The sequence below is a fragment of the Arachis hypogaea genome, chromosome 6, assembly GCF_003086295.3.
Source record: "Arachis hypogaea cultivar Tifrunner chromosome 6, arahy.Tifrunner.gnm2.J5K5, whole genome shotgun sequence".
Taxonomy (NCBI): domain Eukaryota; kingdom Viridiplantae; phylum Streptophyta; class Magnoliopsida; order Fabales; family Fabaceae; genus Arachis; species Arachis hypogaea.
In genome coordinates, this window is record NC_092041.1 from 61,949,943 (window position 1) to 61,971,171 (window position 21,229).

Below are 21,229 nucleotides of genomic sequence, written 5' to 3' on the forward strand. Positions count from 1 at the left end.
GTCAAAACCAAGATTAATCAGATGGATCTTATTGTTGCAGGAGTTCAACATTGAAATTAGAGACAAAAAGGGTGTGGAGAATAAAGTGGCAGACCATCTATCCAGAATCCCTTGTAAGAAGGATGATGCCCATGATACAAGTGTAAATGAATTCTTCCCAGATGAGCAGCTAATGATGATTCATAAAGCACCATGGTTTGCGGATATTGCCAATTTTAAAGCAGCCGGTGACTTACCCCCTGGAATCAACAAATATCAAAGAAGGAAACTCATCAATGATGCCAAGTATTTCATTTGGGATGAACCCTATCTCTTTAAGAAATGCTCAGATGGAATCCTTAGGAGGTGCATCTCAGAGGAAGAAGGACGAAGGGTCCTGTGGAATTGTCATAGTGCTAGTTATGGAGGTTACTTTGGAGGAGAAAGAACCGCCGCAAAGGTGCTGCAATGTGGGTTCTTCTGGCCTACTATCTTCAAAGATGCTGAGGAATTGGTGATAAGCTGCAACGAATGCCAAAGGGCTGGCAACCTACCCAAGAGAAATGAGATGCCACAGCAATACATTCTAGAACTTGAACTATTTGATGTATGGGGAATCGATTTCATGGGACCATTCCCACCCTCATATTCAAACAAGTTTATCTTGGTGGCAGTAGACTATGTATCTAAGTGGGTGGAGGCAGTGGCAACCCCAACTAATGACAATAAGGTAGTCATAAACTTTCTTCGAAGAAATATCTTCACCAGGTTTGGAGTCCCACGAGCGCTCATCAGTGATGGAGGGAGCCATTTCTGCAATAGACCATTGGAAGCCCTACTCCTGTGATATGGGATGAAGCATAAGGTTGCCATACCTTATTATCCCAAAACAAGTGGACAAACAGAGATATCTAACCGAGAGTAGAAAAGGATTTTGGAAAAGACTGTGGGGATATCAAGAAAGGACTCGGCGAAGAAGCTAGATGATGCTCTTTGTGCATACAGGACAGCCTTCAAAACACCAATTGGGATGTCCCCATATCAACTGGTGTATGGTAAGGCTTGTCACTTGCCGTTAGAGCTATAGCACAAGGCCTCCTGGGCCCTTAAAACACTGAACCTAGATAGCACTGCTGCTGGTGAAAAAAGGGTTCTGCAGCTTCATGAATTGGAAGAATTTAGATCTCAAGCCTATGAAAATACCAAGATCTATAAGGAAAAAGAAAAAAGGAGACATGATCTCAATTTGGTACCCGAAAGTTTCGAAGAAGGGCAACGTGTGCTTCTCTACAACTCTAGACTGAAACTCTTTCCTGGGAAACTCAAATCAAGATGGTCGGGACCCTTCCTAGTCACAAAAGTCTCACCTTACGGACACATAGAAATAATGGAAGAAGGCTCAAAGAGAAGATTCACTGTGAATGGACAAAGACTCAAACACTACTTGGGTAGCATGGGGTAGACCCCCCAAACAGAAGTACAACCTCAACTAAGGAAAGAATCGTCGAGCTAGCGACGCTAAAAAAGCGCTTTGTTGGGAGGCAACGCAACCTGAGGTAATTCTCTTTTCATAAGTCTTTCAATAAAAATTTCAAGTTGGATTCTCTATAGTGTGAGGAAATAAATTTGGTGTTACACACCAAAAACAATTCAAGGGTGAGTATAGGGCTCTAAGTTTGGTGTTCCACCAAAACTCCAGTTGAAGAGTGCATTGCAACCCTTAGTGATGAAGCATCCCTCTAGCAATTAGAGAACCTACTTGACAGAGGCTTAACCTCTAAGATATAGATTATCTTCTTTTTTTTTTTTTGCTCATAGTTGTTTCTTAATAAAAAGCACACAAGGTTCTTACATGCATCCAATTTTGTCAAGTAAGTAAAGAACTAAGTTTGGTGTTCACACACCAAGTTAAGTTCTGAAGCTCACAAGCATACATGCGGGCTAACCCTATTTCGAGTGCTTGGAGAACAAGCAACTTTTAATAGTGTTGCAGGAATTCAATCAATCTCAGGGAATGAGCATACCCCAGCATCCGAGGAAACAGACAGGGATGCAAATATTAGGACGAGAATACCAAGGAAGATATCATAAGGTTGTTTCAACCCATCTCGAACTGCAGAACTCTAAGTAAAAAAATGATTGAATAGAACCTGCATCTTTTACTTATTCCTCTTTATTCACATTTAAGTGTGCTAGCTTAATGTCTTGAGTGTTTACTTTCACCTTTCTTACTTGTATGCTTGTCTCTTTAAGTTAATCAAAAAGAAAATGTTATGAAAAGAACAAGAGTGGAGTATTTTGTGAAGTACATTCTGAATGTTTGTGGTAGGTTGATTAGTAAGCTAAGTTGGTTCACCAAAGAAGGAAAGAAAGCAACTATCTATCCTAAGTCCTTTGTTTGAGACACACCCTTTGAGACTAGCTAAACAATAAGATCCCAATAAGAAAAGAGAAAGAGCAATAAAAGTGAAAAAGAAAGAAACACAATAAGAAACAATGCTAGGCATCAAGGGTTTCAAAATTGAGGCATGTGTCTGTGGTGTCTATGTACAAAGGATATACTTGGATGAATAAGCTCTTAGGGGTGCATTATCAGTTGGTAACTTGGATTAACTAATCCGGGATTATCAGTTGAAAGTCCACTATCAAGAGTAACCTTTGCTACAAAACACTTAGTAACCCAAAGAGGTGCTGGACACCAAGGTCTCAAGAAAGGAAAAATAACAAACCATATGCCTGTGGTGTGTATGTATGAGGGAAAGAGACTTGAGGGAGTAAGTCCTTAGGGGTGTCTTAACACCTAGCACCTTAAAACCAACTGGTTTGGGAGTGTTGGCTGAAAGCTTATCATAAAGAGTCGCCCCTTACAAAGCACTTAGCAAAAAGAAAAATAAACTTTGAAAAAGAAGGAAGGATCAATAAGAAAGAAGTCTCAAAGAGTGCAATCAAGAAAGTGACTAAGGATTTGATAAAGGCTTGAAACCTAAAGGGAAAGAACCTAAGTTGCTATGCATGAAACCCCATAAACAAGGAAAGCTACTTCTATTTTATCTTCTTGTTATTTCATTTCATTCTTCTTATGCTTCAGTACTTGCTTAGGGACAAGCAAGCTTTAAGTTTGGTGTTGTGATGCCAGGGCATCTAGGCCAGTTTCACTGACCTTTTCTTTATTATTTTAGAGTAGTTTCATGCATTTTCTTAGTGAATAAGGCAAGTTTTGGATGAAATTACACTTACACATTGATTCAAGCAATTTTTGTGAACTTTGCATAATTTCATGAGTATTTTGCTAGAATTGCATGATAAATTGATGATGCATAATCTCATGACTTTGGCTAGAGCTTTGATGCACTTTAATTGCTTGTTTTCAGGGCAAAGGAAGCAAGGAAGAACCACGTTAGTATTCACGTTAACCTAGTTAACGTGAACACTAACGTGGAATGGTAAAGCTTGCAACGTTAATGAGAAAAGTGATCACCAATAACGCCTGGGAAGCCATCCAAAGCTCACGTTACTTGCCACATTAACTAAGTTAATGTGGTAGTTAACATAGAAGAAAAAGGAACTCCAACGTTAAGAGAAAATGTGATTACCAATAACGTTTTCCTCCAACGTTAGTGGTAAAAGTGAACACCACTAACATTGGAGAACTTGGCAATGATCCACGTTAAGAGTCACGTTAACTTAGTTAACGTGAACTCTAACGTGGAAGAGGAAAATAAAAGCCAAGGTTAGTGACACTCACTTTTGTCACTAACGTTGGACCAACTAGCATTGCCTACGTTAACTTTCACGTTAAGACTATTAACGTGAAAGTTAACGTGGAGTTGAGATCAAAGAGCCAACGTTAGTGACACTCACTTTTGTTAATAACGTTGGAAAATGGCATCACTACTACGTTAAGAGCCACGTTAACTTAGTTAACGTGAGTTCCAACGTAGAGAATGTGGCATTTGGAGCGTTAGTGACAAAGGTGAGTGTCACTAACGCTCTCGATGGTGGATCATACCTACGTTAAGAGTCACGTTAGCTATACTAATGTGGACTCTAATGTAGGAACAAAGGGGCACTAAGCAACATTAATAGGAAAAGTGATTCCCATTTACGTTCGCGAAGGGGTACAAGCCAACGTTATTGGGAAAAGTGAGTCCCAATAATGTTGGCCAAAATTTGAGAAAGCAATGTTAGTGGTCACGTTAAGACCACCAACGTTGGAATTAACGTGGATATATGAAGGTGGAACGTTAATGGAAAAAGTGAATGCCACTAACGTTCTCGAACCCACAATGGCACTCAACATTAAATCCTACTAAATACCCAAAGCCTACTTCATATTTCTCTACAAGTTGGGCCCACCCAAGATGAGAACTGCTTCAGCTCAAGATCCAAAGCCCACATCCAAGACTTGAAGAACTCACTAGAAGATCAAGAGGAGTAGTATATATAGGAGTAGTTTTGAACTATAGAGAAGCTTGGCACTTTTGGGAACTACTCTCTATAGATTTACTTTTCTGCACTTTTAGCATGGATTCTTCTTTTATGCCATTTTTCATTTCTAGACCTATGAACAACTAAACCCCTTTCATTGGGTTAGGGAGCTCTGTTGTAATTTGATGGATCAATTATAGTTTTCATTCTTTTTCTTCTTTCTTTTCTCTTGATCTTACTAGAAAGCTTTCGATCTTCATTCAATTGGTTAGTTGTCTTGGAAAAGAAACTCTCCATAATTGGATCTCCTTTGAGCCTTGGAAAAGGGATGAGGAGATCATGCTAGAAATGCTTTCTCATGTTGGACCAAATTGGGGTCTGGGTGGATATAGTGACATGTAATCCTCCCAACACTTTGATTTGGAAATACATGTGGTATAATCAGTGATCACACTTCATCTCTTCCCATGAGCAATTAAATCAAGGAATTGGGCAATTGTTCAAGCTTAGAGAGATTGGATTGCCAAGGAATTGGGATCCAATCACTTAAGATTGCCAAGGAGATCAATGAATGCATTGATTGAGGAAGAGATGAGAATGAACTTGATCCGGAGAAAGCAACATCTCCTGAACCCAATGATTTCCCCATTTCTGATCTTACCCATTCTCTTTACTTTCTGCCATTTAATTTCATGCTCATTACCCCAAAGCCCCATTTAAGATTCTGCACTTTAATTTCTGTTATTTACTTTCCAGTCATTTAAATTTCTGCATCTCAATCCAAATTCTATTTAGCTCAACTAGCATATTCTTCTAACTAAAATTGCTTGACCAATCAATCCTTGTGGGATTCGACCTCACTCTATTGTGAGTTTTACTTGACGACAATTTGGTATACTTGCCGAAGGAAAATTTGTTGAGAGACAAGTTTTCATGCATCAGTTTCATCAAGTATCACTAACCCCAAATCTGTATAGACATAATTAAGAAACAATAATGTTGTCGGCAACCCAAAAAAATTGGAAAGGAAATATTTAATACCATTTAGTATGGAGAGCCTTGCCAGCTTTCATGAGAAAAAGAACTCCATCCCATCTTGCATTGTCGATGAAAAGTGCGGCCCTTATATTGACCAACAACAACATCTTCTAACTGAATTGGTCTCATTGATCTAAGAACTTTCACCTGAGTTTGAGACAACAATCTTAAGTGTAATCATTTAACAGAATTGATCAATTAATAAAGCATCATCATCAAGTTCAAAGGTTATCAAACTCTAGAGTTCACCTAAACTCTTGGAGCTTTAGTGATCTTGAATCATAAAACTTAGCTCATAATCTCAATTTCGAGGTTTAAATTTATAAGACTTACCTTTTCATTTCTGATTTCCTCGGCATCCAAGCTCACAGGAGTTTCCATTGCAAACAAGGCTAGTATTTGCAGAAGGTGATTTTGCATTATATCGCGAATGATTCCACATTTATCAAAATAAATGGAGAAAAAAACTAAGACAATGAAGTATGGTTTTGTTTGTAAAACACAACGAATAAATAGGTTTTGTATGAGACTGTGACTCACCCTCCTCTTCCTTCTATTCCAAAATCCTCTAAAAATATTAGCTGCACATTTCGAATGTAGTTCCGGCACCATAGAGGTTCGAAAACAATATTTGAAAAACGAAGCACTGATAGATTCTCCACAAGCTCCTTCCCCAAGTAACGGTCAATCCTAAATGATTTTAATTCTTACCAACTTTCATTTTTAGCTTGTAAAGGTTAGAAAGAAAAATGAAAAGAACTATATGCACCTGAATATTTATTATTCAGCTAGGTACTGCTTGAGACATCTTGTTAGCTCACTTGATGATTCCGAGTCACGGCCAAATGGCTTTTCGACAATAACCCTTGTCCAGCCATTTCTTGAAGAAGCTTTGAGGCTAGCACATTTCACCACATCCACAAATATATTTGGAGGTATTGACAAATAAAATAGCCTGTTTGAATCTTTTCCACCATGCAGTGTAAAGAATTAGTCTCAAGAATAATTACTAAGCAGGAACTTACCATCTCAATCTAATGTTAGTTAGTATGAAATCATTGATAGAGTTATTAGTAATCGTGAAATGCCTTAAATTGTATGACACCACCTGGTGTAGAGATGCATATTTAGGAGGTATTTTAGGAGATAAGAACACTTTTGTTAAAAGTTTTAACCAAATAGCATAAAAGACAAACCATTGATATGTTAATGTTACCTCTTTTTCTTTCAGCTTGGAGTCCAAGTTTAAAAAATCATCCTCAGAGTTATACAGACCAGAATGGTAAAAACATCTTTTCAAGAATTGATCCATTTTGTCTTCACAACTTTCCCTGCAAAGTTCAGAACCATCAATATTTACAACATGAAAAAGAACTATGGGGAAAAGTGAAACAGGTGAACTTGTACATGATGCTACCAAATAGCATTAACCTCTTGTCAATTCTACATGTTAAAGTTCTGCAAATCATTTTCCTTAATTCTTCATCGGTCATTTTGGTCCGAGCATAACCATACACAATGAAATTCCTTAATAACATTTAGAAAAACCAATGCCTTAGATACAATGGTCTTGCCAGTTGTTTAATGTTAAGTGGTGCACGAAATTGTGATCATCAATGGCGCAATCAACATGGTACGCTCAATTGCAATCTCAATTCTTCATCACAACTTCGCACAACTAACCAGCAAGTGCATTGGGTCGTCCAAGTAATAAACCTTATGCGAGTAAGGGTCGATCCCACGGAGATTGTTGGTATAAAGCAAGCTATGGTCATCTTGTAAATCTCAGTAAGGCAGATTCAAATGGTTATAGATGATTTATGAATAAGGCATAAAATAAAGATAAAGATACTTTTGTAATTCATTGGTGAGAATTTCAGATAAGTGTATGGAGATGCTTTGTCCCTTCCATCTCTCTGCTTTCCTACTGTCTTCATCCAATCCTTCTTACTCCTTTCCATGGCAAGCTGTATGTAGGGTTTCACCGTTGTCAATGGCTACCTCCCATCCTCTCAGTGAAAATGTTCAACGCGCTCTGTCACAGCACGGCTTTTCAGCTGTCGGTTCTCGATCATGTCGGAATAGAATCCAGTGATTCTTTTGCGTCTGTCACTAACGCCCCACAATCGCGAGTTTGAAGCTCGTCACAGTCATTCAATCCTTGAATCCTACTCAGAATACCACAGACAAGGTTTAGACCTACCGGATTCTCTTGAATGCTGCCATCAATTCTAGCTTATACCACGAAGATTCCGATTAAGAAATCCAAGAGATAAACATTGAAGCCTTGTTTGCTTGTAGAACGAAAATGGTTGTCAGGAACGCATTCATAAGTGAGAATGATGATGAGCGTCACATAATCATCACATTCATCATGTTCTTGGGTGCGAATGAATATCTTAGAACAAGAATAAGCTGAATTGAATAGAAGAACAATAGTAATTGCATTAATACTCGAGATACAGCAGAGCTCCACACCTTAATCTATGGTGTGTAGAAACTCCACCGTTGAAAATACATAAGAACAAGGTCTAGGCATGGCCGAATGGCCAGCCTCCCAAAGAGGGTTCAATCATAAAAACATGATCAAAAGATTCAAGTGATCAAAAGACCTGTAATACAATAGCAAAAGGTCCTACTTATAGAGAACTAGTAGCTAGGGTTTATAGAAATGAGTAAATGACATAAAAATCCACTTCCAGACCCACTTGGTGTGTGCTTGGGCTGAGCATTGAAGTATTTTCGTGTAGAGACTCTTCTTGGAGTTAAATACCAGCTTTTGTGCCAGTTTGGGCGTTTAACTCCCATTCTTGTGCCAGTTCCGGCGTTTTACACCAGAATTCTTGAGCTGACTTGGAACGCCTGTTTGGGCCATCAAATATCGAGCAAAGTATGGACTATTATACATTGCTGGAAAGCCCAGAATGTCTACTTTCCAACGCAGTTAAGAGCGCGCCAATTGGGCTTCTGTAGCTCCGGAAAATCTACTTCGAGTGCAGGGAGGTCAGAATCCAACAGCATCTGCAGTCCTTTTTCAGCCTCTGAATCAGATTTTTGCTCAGGTCCCTCAATTTCAGCCCGAAAATATCTGAAATCACAGAAAAACACACAAACTCATAGTAAAGTCTAGAAAAGTGAATTTTAACTAAAAACTAATAAAAATATAGTAAAAACTAACTAAAACATACTAAAAACATACTAAAAATAATGCCAAAAAGCGTATAAATTATCCGCTTATCACAACACCAAACTTAAATTGTTGCTTGTCCCCAAGCAATAGATGATCAAATAAGATAAAAAGAAGAGAATATGCAATGAATTCCAAAAACATCTATGAAGATCAGTATTAATTAGATGAGCGGGGCTTTTAGCTTTTTGCCTCTGAACAGTTTTGGCATCTCACTTTATCCTTTGAAATTCAGAATGATGGGCTTCTATAGGAACTCAGAATCCAGATAATGTTATTGATTCTCCTAGTTAAGTATGATGATTCTTGAACATAGCTACTTTATGAGTCTTGGTTGTGGCCCAAATCACTCTGTCTTCCAGTAGTACCACCGGATACATACGTGCCACAGACACATAACTGGGTGAAACTTTTCAGATTGTGACTCAGCTTTGCTAGAGTCCCCAATTAGAGGTGTCCAGAGTCCTTAAGCACACTCTTTTTGCCTTGGATCGCAACTTTATCATTTCTTTTTCTCTTTTTTTTCCGCACATAATCTCTTTTTTTTTAATTCAATGCTTTTTCTTGCTTCAAGAATCATTTTTATGATTTTTCAGATCCTCAGTAACATGTCTCCTTTTTCATCATTCTTTCAAGAGCCAACATTCATGAACAACAAATTCAAAAGACATATGCACTGTTCAAGCATACATTCAGAAGTCAAAGTATTGCCACCACATCAAAATGATTAATCTGCTATAAAATTCAAAATTCATGCAATCCTTCTCCTTTTCAATTAAGAACATTTTTTTTAAGAAAGGTGATGGATTCATAGGACATTTATATCTTTAAGGCATAGACACTAAAACACTAATGATCATAAGACACAAACATAGATAAACATAAGCATGAAAATTCGAAAAACAAGAAAATAAAGAACAAGGAGATTAAAGAACGGGTCCACCTTAGTGATGGCGGCTTGTTCTTCCTTTTGAAGATCTTATGGAGTGCTTGAGCTCCTCAATGTCTCTTCCTTGCCTTTGTTGCTCCTCTCTCATGACTCTTTGGTTTTCTCTAATTTCATAGAGGAGAATGGAATGTTCTTGGTGCTCCACCCTTAGTTGTCCCATGTTGGAACTCAATTCTCCTAGGGAGGTGTTGATTTGCTCCCAATAGTTTTGTGGAGGAAAGTGCATCCCTTGGGGCATCTCAGGGATTTCATGATGAGTGTGATCTCTTGTTTGCTCCATCCTTTTCTTAGTGATGGGCTTGTCCTCATCAATGAGGATGTCTCCCTCTATGTTAATTCCAACTGAATAACAGAGATGACAAATGAGATGAGTGAAGGCTAACCTTGCTAAGGTAGAGGACTTGTCCGCCACCTTATAAAGTTCTTGGGATATAACCTCATGAACTTCTACTTCCTTTCCAATCATGATGACATGAATCATGATAGCCCGGTCTATAGTAACTTCAGACCGGTTGCTAGTGGGAATGATTGAGCGTTGGATAAACTCCAACCATCCCCTAGCCGCGGGCTTGAGGTCATGCCTTCTCAGTTGAACCGGCTTCCCTCTTGAATCTCTCTTCCATTGAGCGCCCTCTTCACAAATTTCTATGAGGACTTGGTCCAACCTTTGATCAAAGTTGACCTTTCTAGTGTAAGGGTGTTCATCTCCTTGCATCATGGGCAGGTTGAATGCCAACCTTACATTTTCCAGACTAAAATCCAAGCATTTCCCCCGAACCATTGTAAGCCAATTCTTTGGGTCCGGGTTCACACATTGATCATGGTTCTTGGTGATCCATGCATTGGCATAGAACTCTTGAACCATTAAGATTCTGACTTGTTGAATGGGGTTGGTAAGAACTTCCCAACCTCTTCTTCGGATCTCATGTCGGATCTCCGGATATTCACTCTTTTTGAGTTTGAAAGGGACCTCAGGGATCACCTTCTTCATGGCCACAACTTCATAGAAGTGGTCTTGATGCACCCTTGAGATGAATCTCTCCATCTCCCATAACTCAGAGGTGGAAGCTTTTGCCTTCCCTTTCCTCTTTCTAGAGGTTTCTCCGGCCTTAGATGCCATAAATGGTTATGGAAAAACAAAAAGCAATGCTTTTACCACACTAAACTTAGAAGGTTTGCTTGTCCTCGAGCAAAAGAAGAAAGAAGAGAGTAGAAGAAGAAGAAATAGATGAGATGGAGGTGGCTTTGTGGTTCGGCTAAGGGGGAGAAGTAGTTTTTAGGTTGTGTGAAAATGAAGGAGTGAAGAAGGGTTTATATAGGAGTGGAGAGAGGGTGTATGGTTCGGCCATATATGGGTGGGTTTGGGAGGGAGAGTGGTTTGAATTTGAATGGTGAGGTAGGTGGGGTTTTATGAAGGATAGATGTGAGTGGTGAAGAGAATAGTGGGATTTGATAGGTGAGGGGTTTTTGGGGAAGAGGTGTTGAGGTGATTGGTGAATGGGTGAAGAAGAGAGAGAATGGTGGGGTAGGTGGGGATCCTGTGGGGTCCACAGATCCTGAGGTGTCAAGGAAAATTCATCCCTGCACCAAATGGCGAGCAAAATTTCTCTTTATGCAAATTCTGGCGTTAAACGCCGGGCTAGTACCCATTTTTGGTGTTTAACGCCAGCTTCTTGCCCTTTCCTGGCGTTTAACGCCAGTCTGGTGCCCCTTTCTGGCGTTAAACGCCCAGAATAGTGCCAGACTAGGCGTTAAACGCCCATTTGCTGCCCTTACTGGCGTTTAAATGCCAGCAGGTTTTCCTCCAGGGTGTGCTATTTTTCTTTCTGTTTTTCATTCTGTTTTTGCTTTTTCAATTGATTTTGTGACTTCCCATGATCATCAACCTATAGAAAACATAAAGTAACAAAGAAAAATAGATAAATATAACATTGGGTTGCCTCCCAACAAGCGCTTCTTTAATGTCAGTAGCTTGACAGTGGGCCCTCATAGAGCCTCACGATACACAGAGCAATGTTGGAACCTCCCAACACCAAACTTAGAGTTTGAATGTGGGGGTTCAACACCAAACTTAGAAGTTGGTTGTGGCCTCCCAACACCAAACTTAGAGTTTGACTGTGGGGGCTCTGTTTGACTCTGTCTTGAGAGAAGCCCTTCATGCTTCCTCTCCATGGTCATAGAGGGATATCCTTGAGCCTTAAACATAAGGGATTCTTCATTCACTTGAATGATCAATTCTCCTCTATCAACATCAATCACAGCCTTTGCTGTGGCTAGGAAGGGTCTGCCAAGGATGATGGATTCATCCATGCACTTCCCAGTCTCTAGGACTATGAAATCAGCAGGGATGTAATGGTCTTCAATCTTTACTAGAACATCCTCTACAAGTCCATAAGCTTGTTTTCTTGAATTGTCTGCCATCTCTAGTGAGATTCTTGTAGCTTGTACCTCAAAGATCCCTAGCTTCTCCATTACAGAGAGAGGTATGAGGTTTATGCTTGACCCTAGGTCACACAGAGCCTTCTTGAAGGTCATGGTGCCTACTGTACAAGGTATTGAGAACTTCCCAGGGTCCTGTCTCTTTTGAGGTAATCTCTGCCTAGTCAAGTTATCCAGTTCTTTGGTGAGCAAAGGGGTTCATCCTCCCAAGTCTCATTACCAAATAACTTGTCATTTAGCTTCATGATTACTCCAAGGTACTTAGCAACTTGCTCTTCAGTGACATCTTCGTCCTCTTCAGAGGAAGAATACTCATCAGTGCTCATGAATGGCAGAAGTAAATCCAATGGAATCTCTATGGTCTCAGTATGAGCCTCAGATTCCCATGGTTCCTCATTAGGGAACTCATTGGAGGCCAGTGGACGTCCATTGAGGTCTTCCTCAGTGGTGATCACTGCCTCTTCCTCCTCTCCAATTTCGGCCATGTTGATGGCCTTACACTCTCCTTTTAGATTCTCTTCTGTATTGCTTGGAAGAGTGCTAGGAGGGAGTTCAGTAACTTTCTTACTCAGCTGACCCACTTGTGCCTCCAAGTTTCTAATGGAGGACCTTGTTTCAGCCATAAAACTTTGAGTGGTTTTGATTAAATCAGAGACCATGGTTGCTAAGTCAGAGTGGCTCTGCTTAGAATTCTCTGTCTGTTGCTAAGAAGATGATGGAAAAGGCTTGCCATTGCTAAACCTGTTTCTTCCACCATTATTGTTGTTAAAACCTTGTTGAGGTCTCTGTTGATCCTTCCATGAGAGATTTGGATGATTTCTCCATGAAGGATTATAGGTGTTTCCATAGGGTTCTCCCATGTAATTCACCTCTTCCATTGAAGGGTTCTCCGGATCATAAGCTTCTTCTTTAGATGAAGCGTCCTTAGTACTGCCTGGTGCAGCTTGCATTCCAGACAGACTTTGAGAAATCATATTGAATTGCTGAGTCAATATTTTGTTCTGAGCCAGTATGGCATTCAGAGTATCAATCTCAAGAACTCCTTTCTTCTGATTCATCCCATTGTTCATAGGGTTCCTTTTAGAAGTGTACATGAATTGGTTATTTGCAACCATTTTAATCGGTTCTTGAGCTTCTACAGGCATCTTCTTCAGATGAAGAGATCCTCCAGCAGAGCTATCCAATGACATCTTGGACAGTTCAGACAGACCATCATAGAAGAAACCTATGATGCTCCATTCAGAAAGCATGTCAGAAAGACACTTTCTGATCAATTGTTTGTATCTTTCCCAAGCTTCATAGAGGGATTCTCCTTCCTTCTGTCTGAAGGTTTGGACTTCCACTCTAAGCTTACTCAATTTTTGAGGTGGAAAGAACTTTGCCAAGAAGGCATTGACTAGCTTTTCCCAAGAGTTCAGGCTTTCTTTAGGTTGTGAGTCCAACCATATTCTAGCTCTGTCTCTTACAGCAAAAGGGAATAGCATAAGTCTGTAGACCTCATGGTTAACCCTATTTGCCTTAACAGTGTCACAGATTTGCAAGAATTCAGTTAAAAACTGATGAGGATCTTCCAATGAAAGTCCATGGAACTTGCAATTCTGTTGCATTAGAGAAACTAATTGAGGCTTAAGCTCAAAGTTGTTTGCTCCAATGGCAGGGATAGAGATGCTTCTCCCATAGAAGTCGGGAGTAGGTGCAGTAAAGTCACCCAGCACCTTCCTTGCATTGTTGGCATTGTTGTTGTTTTCGGCTGTCATGTCTTCCTCTTGTTTGAAAATTTCTGTTAGGTCCTCTACAGAGAGTTGTGCTTTAGCTTCTCTTAGCTTTCGCTTCAAGGTCCTTTCAGGTTCAGGGTCAGCCTCAACAAGAATGCTTTTGTCTTTGCTCCTGCTCATGTGAAAGAGAAGAAAACAAGAAAATATGGAATCATCTATGTCACAGTATAGAGATTCCTTGAGGTGTCAGAGGAAAAGAAAAATAGAAGGAAGAGGTAGAAGAATTCGAACTTAGAAAGATACAGTTCGAATTGTATATGTTAGTCCAAAATAGAAGGATGTGAGAAGAGGGGAAGAAATTTTCGAAAATAAATTTAAAAAGATTTTAAAAACATTTTGAAAAATTGAAGAATGATTTTCGAAAAATATGATTGGGAAAGAGATAAAGTGTTTTTTTTAAAAAGATTTTGAAATTAGAAATCAAAAAGATATGATTGAAAACTTATTTTGAAAAAGATGTGATTAAAAAGATATGATTGAAAATATATAATTTTAAAAAGATATGATTGAAAAATAATTTAAAAAGATTTGATTTTTAAAATCAATGACTTGGCTAACAAGAAAAGATATGATTCAAACATTAAACCTTTCTCAACAGAAAAGGCAACATACTTGAAATGTTGAATCAAATCATTAATTGTTAGCAAGTATTTTTGAAATTGGAAAGAAATTCATTATGAAAATATATGATTGAAAAGATATGATTTGAAAAAGATTTGATTTTGAAAAATTTTGAAAACTTGAAAAAATTTGCATTGAAAACAAAATCTTCCCTCTTGTGTCATCCTGGCGTTAAACGCCCAGAATGGTATACATTCTGGCATTTAACGCCCAAATTGCTCCCTTTTTGGGCGTTAAACGCCCAGCTAGGCACCCTGGCTGGCGTTTAAACGCCAATTTTCCTTCTTCACTGGGCGTTTTGAACGCCCAGCTTTTTCTGTGTAATTCCTCTGCTGTATGTTCTGAATCTTCAATTCTCTGTATTATTGACTTGAAAAGGCACAAATTAAAATTTTTTTTGGATTTTTAATGATGAGGAAAAATCAAAATGCAACTAAAATCAAATAAACAATGCATGCAAGACACCAAACTTAGAAGTTTGTATACTACTGACACTAACAAATTGAGAATGCATATGAGAAACAACAAAACACACAAAACAAGAGAATTTAAAGATCAGAGCAAGAAATCATCAAGAACAACTTGAAGATCAATGAAGACACATGATAAATGCAAGAAGAACAGAAACATGCAATCGACACCAAACTTAAAATGAGACACTAGACTCAAACAAGAAATATTTTTGGTTTTTATGATTTTGTAATTTTTTTTGGTTTTTTTCGAAAATTATATGGAGAAGAAAACAAAGAGATTCAAAATTTTTAATAAGAATTCCAGGAATCATGCAATGTTAGTCTAAAGCTTCAGTTTAAAGGAATTAGACATGGCTAGCCAAGCTTCAGCAGGACATTGCATTCAAGAGCTAAATTGATGAAGATCAATCAGCTTTGGTGATGATAAGAACCTAGTCAGTTGTCCAAACTCAAACAATCCTCGGCAACGGCGCCAAAAACTTGGTGTTGTTGTCGGATCAAAACTTGGCACTGTTATTGCAGGGAACAAATGCGAAACTGTAGTTAGGACATTTAATTCCCCGGCAACGGCGCCAAAAACTTGGTGCACGAAATTGTGATCATCAATGGCGCCATCAACATGGTACGCTCAATTGCAATCTCAATTCTTTATCACAACTTCGCACAACTAACTAGCAAGTGCACTGGGTCATCCAAGTAATAAACCTTACGCGAGTAAGGGTCGATCCCACGGAGATTGTTGGTATGAAGCAAGCTATGGTCATCTTGTAAATCTCAGTCAGGCAGATTCAAATGGTTATAGATGATTTATGAATAAAGCATAAAATAAAGATAGAGATACTTTTGTAATTCATTGGTGAGAATTTCAGATAAGTGTATGGAGATGCTTTGTCCCTTCCGTCTCTCTACTTTCCTACTGTCTTCATCCAATCCTTCTTACTCCTTTCCATGGCAAGCTGTATGTAGGGTTTCACCGTTGTCAATGGCTACCTCCCATCCTCTCAGTGAAAATGTTCAACGCGCTCTGTCACAGCACGGCTATTCAGCTGTCGGTTCTCGATCATGTCAGAATAGAATCCAGTGATTCTTTTGCGTCTGTCACTAACGCCCCATAATCGCGAGTTTGAAGCTCGTCACAGTCATTCAATCCTTGAATCCTACTCAGAATACCACAGACAAGGTTTAGACCTTCCGGATTCTCTTGAATGCTGCCATCAATTCTAGCTTATACCACGAAGATTCCGATTAAGAAATCCAAGAGATAAACATTCAAGCCTTGTTTGCTTGTAGAACGGAAATGGTTGTCAGGCACGCGTTCATAAGTGAGAATGATGATGAGCGTCACATAATCATCACATTCATCATGTTCTTGGGTGCGAATGAATATCTTAGAACAAGAATAAGCTGAATTGAATAGAAGAACAATAGTAATTGCATTAATACTCGAGGTACAGCAGAGCTCCACACGTTAATCTATAGTGTGTAGAAACTCCACCGTTGAAAATACATAAGAACAAGGTCTAGTCATGGCCGAATGGCCAGCCTCCCAAAGAGGGTTCAATCATAAAAACATGATCAAAAGATTCAAGTGATCAAAAGACCTGTAATACAATAGCAAAAGGTCCTACTTATAGAGAACTAGTAGCTAGGGTTTACAGAAATGAGTAAATGACATAAAAATCCACTTCTGGGCCCACTTGGTGTGTGCTTGGGCTGAGCATTGAAGCATTTTCGTGTAGAGACTCTTATTGGAGTTAAACGCCAGCTTTTGTGCCAGTTTGGGCGTTTAACTCCCATTCTTGTGCCAGTTCCGGCGTTTTACGCCAGAATTCTTGAGCTGACTTGGAACGCCTGTTTGGGCCATAAAATATCGAGTAAAGTATAGACTATTATACATTGTTGGAAATCCCAGGATGTTTACTTTCCAACGCAGTTGAGAACGCCCCAATTGGGCTTCTGTAGCTCCAAAAATTCCACTTAGAGTGCAGGGAGGTCAGAATCCAACAGCATCTGCAGTCCTTTTTCAGCCTCTGAATCAGATTTTTGCTCAGGTCCCTCAATTTCAGCCAGAAAATACCTGAAATCACAGAAGAACACACAAACTCATAGTAAAGTCCAGAAAAGTGAATTTTAACTAAAAACTAATAAAAATATAGTAAAAACTAACTAAAACATACTAAAAACAATGCCAAAAAGTATATAAATTATCCGCTCATCATTAAGCCTGTTCAAGATTTCAGGTAGCCAATCTTCATAGTAAAGAGCAAAGAGTGCTGGAAAAATATTCTTCCATAAAATTTGCATGTCATATTATATATTTGATCTATCCCCAAAATATTAATTTGACGTTCATATATATATATATATATATATATATATATATATATATATATATAAATGATAGGATAAGTAGATAGAATTGAGGAAAGCTATAAGGAATATAAAAAGTTTATACCTATAGGGGTGAGAGGAGTAGTGAAAGAGCTTGCCAGTGTTGGAGAAGACAATGAGTCCGATCTAGGCGTCACGGAGGACAGAGAGCTCATTGATCTTCTTCAGGAGTCCGTTCCTTCTCTTTGAGAACGTCACTTGCCTCGTCGTCGTGTTTTCTATACTCTTTATCTCTATCTTTTCCCTTCCCATGTTTTATTCCACAGTTGAAAAAAAGAAGCACAGAAGGAGCCATAAAGAGAGTAAATCCGAGTCAACACCTCACCTAACCAGCTCTCCCACGATTTCCTTCTTTGCTAAGCTACTTATGAAGCAATGCGTGAAATCAGAAAATTTTAGGAGTAGTAAAATTGAAATCAGAGCTCCTTATCTAGAAAGTCAATTTAACTCCTTAAATATAAATAAACAAATCTAGAAATATGGCATTCAATGTTAGATAAACAACTCTAACTTTTCAACAATAAGAATAGAAAATAATAAGATAAAACAATAGAGAATACTAACCTTATTGTTGAAATTCTAACGCCCACCCTTTGGAATGAAGTTCTCCTCATTTTCAACTACAAGCTGCAATTACAGGAGACATATGAGAACACCTTCAGAGACCTTAAAATGATAGGTATGTGCTTAACACCTGTTTCACATAAAATATTTTTGTGAAATCTGTGGAAATTAACACTGAGTAAGAATTTAAATATTAAGTTAAATAAGATAAGTTGGGTTATTATTTTCCTAGTATTCCCAATAAACAGAAATATAACATTTTAAAATTAACACTGAGTAAGAGAATTTAAATAAACCAACGCTTTTGATAATTTATTATAGGAATATATTATCTAGTAATTAGTAGTTATTGAAGTATAACCATAATCTTAACTTGCACTTTTGCAGAATCACCTCAAACATCAGATACACCTCAGAGTGAAAAATCGATGGCACAAATGAGTTCTAATATAATAATTCCTAAACAATAATTAATACTAGGGGAGGGGGAGTAGAAGTTACCTTGACGGCAAGAAGTTTAAGTGCAAAAGCACTCCCTTTCTCAAACAGCAACAGCTTCTGAACGAGGTCTTCTTCAGTCACGGGAGGAGCTTAGAGGTGCTAAGCCAAAGCCGGAATAGCTCCTCCTTTGACAATCACGTTCACCACTTCCTCTGCAAGACACAACCACCGATGAATTTACACCAAGAGACATGCACGATCGAATTTGCCAAAAACCGAAACAAAGGGAGCACACGCTAGGAGATCGAGGAAGAGGAATGGAGGATTTACCAGTTTTGGCAAGATCGGCGAGCGCATGAGTGGCGCGCTTGGCGGCGGCTCGATCTGACTCCTTCCATGAGAAAGTGGATTTAAGGATGGAAACCTGCTCCTGGATGTCGGCAAGAATGGCGTCGTGGACGTCGCCGATTACTCTCTCTCTGATCTCAGATGCTACGGTGAGCTTGATGGTGACCATGGCGAAGAGAAAAAAACGGTGGCGTAGATCTAGGGTTTCTTTCTCATTCTTGTTCTTCTTTTATTTTTTTGGATAAGTATATATTAGGGATTGCTTATTTGTTTGGAGAATTGGGCTTAAAACTTTCACAAAAAAAGTCTCATAAACAAGTAGAAATCTTGTAGTGTATAATGCATGGTATTGTTAATTAATTCCTAAATTAAACGACTTTTCAATAAAATATAAACCATTCACGCATGTAATGTAATTTCACATAGTTTGATGATAAGCTCTTAAACAACGCAGTGAAGGAATTTATAATAAAATATAATAAATTTTAAAAATTTAATAACTATAAAAAGTTATTTATATATTTATTTTTGAGTAATGTTGTATATACAATAAAATTTATTATTTTTAATTAATATTTAATTAACATTTTAAATTTCAAGTATTAAATTTTATTTTTAAATTTTAATAGTATAAAAATAAAATATTATTTAAAAATATTAATCATTAAATTTTTATTTATATTTTAATAGATTAAATTAGTTTGTGAGTCTCGGTCTCACTTATTAATAAATTTAGTTTTTTAAAATAGTTTGAATGTGAAAGTATTTTGTAATAAATTAGGTCAAATCAAACCAAAGACAGGTCTGATCTATTTCCATCCTTACTTGTGTCTACTTTAACAAATGTTAATTAGAGATGCTTTTGTTAATCCCCAAATTAGACTTCCCAAAACATAATTACCACTAACAATCAGTCAGCAAAAAAAATTTTAAAATTACCACTAACAATCAAGGCATCCATCTGTTCTCTGAGATTAATAAATGCCATGTCAGCATCCTGCAAGTCCTTGAATAGCAGGCTGCAGCACCTGATCAGCGGCTTTATGGCCACCCTCCCACTCGTGCACATTTCTCTTTTCCGCTTTATTTATTTAATTTTCATTTGTTTAAAAAAAAAAAAAAAGAGATTTCCTTACCCGCTGTATGCCTCAATTATTTTTTGTACCTCACTCAACAAACGAGTTACTAATAATAATATTATCATATTGCAAGATATATAATAGTATTTCTAGATTTAGGGGCAGCTTTAAAAAAAATACTAGTATAGAATCATCTGGCCTTTTAAACAGTATTCATGAACGTACTGTCACTTTCACATACTTTGTTATATATAATTATTATATTTGATATTTACAAATTACACTTTTAATAGATATTATCTTATATTAATTTTTGAAACAAAGTTTCATCAATTAATATTATATTCAATATTTATAACTAATTTTTTATACGTATTTAAACTGTTGATATAAATATTAATAAAAAATTTCAGAGACCAGCAGTAACTTTCTCTATATTAGTCAATAAATCAAGTTAACACACATTTTATTAGTATATTTAGATTTTTTCAATATTATTTACTTGTAAAAATATGTTAATGACTAAGTACTAGTCAAAAGAAATAAATTGTTGCGATTTTATAATACTTCTCAATATTAATTAACACATTTAGACATTGGTAAAAATTTAGGTGAAGTCGACTTCACGTAAAATTGATATTTAAGAACTGTTAAATGAAAATTTAGTCAAATCATTTAACGGTTCTAAAATATCAACTTCACGTGAAATCGATGGCACCTAAGTTTTCACTTTAGACATTATATGAAAAATAAAAATAAAATAAATATAGCGCTTTAGTGTGTTGGGTTACTTGTGTATGGTTATGCATGGATGGAACGTTCTGCTGCGTTTTACATACATACATACTTGAAAAGCAAGCTACCAGTTCTGTGGCTCTGCCCCTGAACATGTAATGCATCCAGTCTTTCTGATTGTCAGAGTAGAGAAGACTGAGATTCTTACCACCATTAACGTTACTATACTATACTATACGTGACCCATCCAACCCCCTGCTCTTTCATTATTTTCCATCTTATTATTATTATCAGATTCAGACCACCCATGTCTTAAATATTAACTATTAAGCTCTTACTAGATATTCGTAGATATATACCTAATCATTCTGGAATTTATTTATTCTTTTTAAAGAGTAAAGTTACTGAAAAGTAATCAAGATGTTTTTTATTTTTATATTTTTTATTATAAAGTATAATCAAATAAATTTAGAAATCACACTTTATTTGCTAAATAAACAATCTCAATTCTTCAGTTAATTTCAGTATTTATAATATAGTATTACTTATTTATTAATCTTTTTGTTCGAATAATGTTATACATCTAAATATTTTTATAAATTAAATTTAACTAAATTAAACAATAAAATTTTAAATAATATTTATCATAACTGATTTTTATTATATTAAACTAACTTAAATAAATTTAATTAACAAAAAACTTAGATGTGTAATATTATTCGTTTTTACCAAATCCTTTTGATTGTCGTTTTTATGTCTACTGTATACAAAAATACTCGGTG

At 37.2% G+C, this 21,229-nt stretch overlaps 1 pseudogene; it reads right to left on the bottom strand.

Moving 5' to 3' along the window:
• Positions 1 to 5,441: 5,441 nt before the first annotated feature.
• LOC112805587 (glucose-6-phosphate 1-dehydrogenase 1, chloroplastic-like) lies at positions 5,442 to 6,983 on the bottom strand (annotated as a pseudogene).
• Positions 6,984 to 21,229: the final 14,246 nt, after the last annotated feature.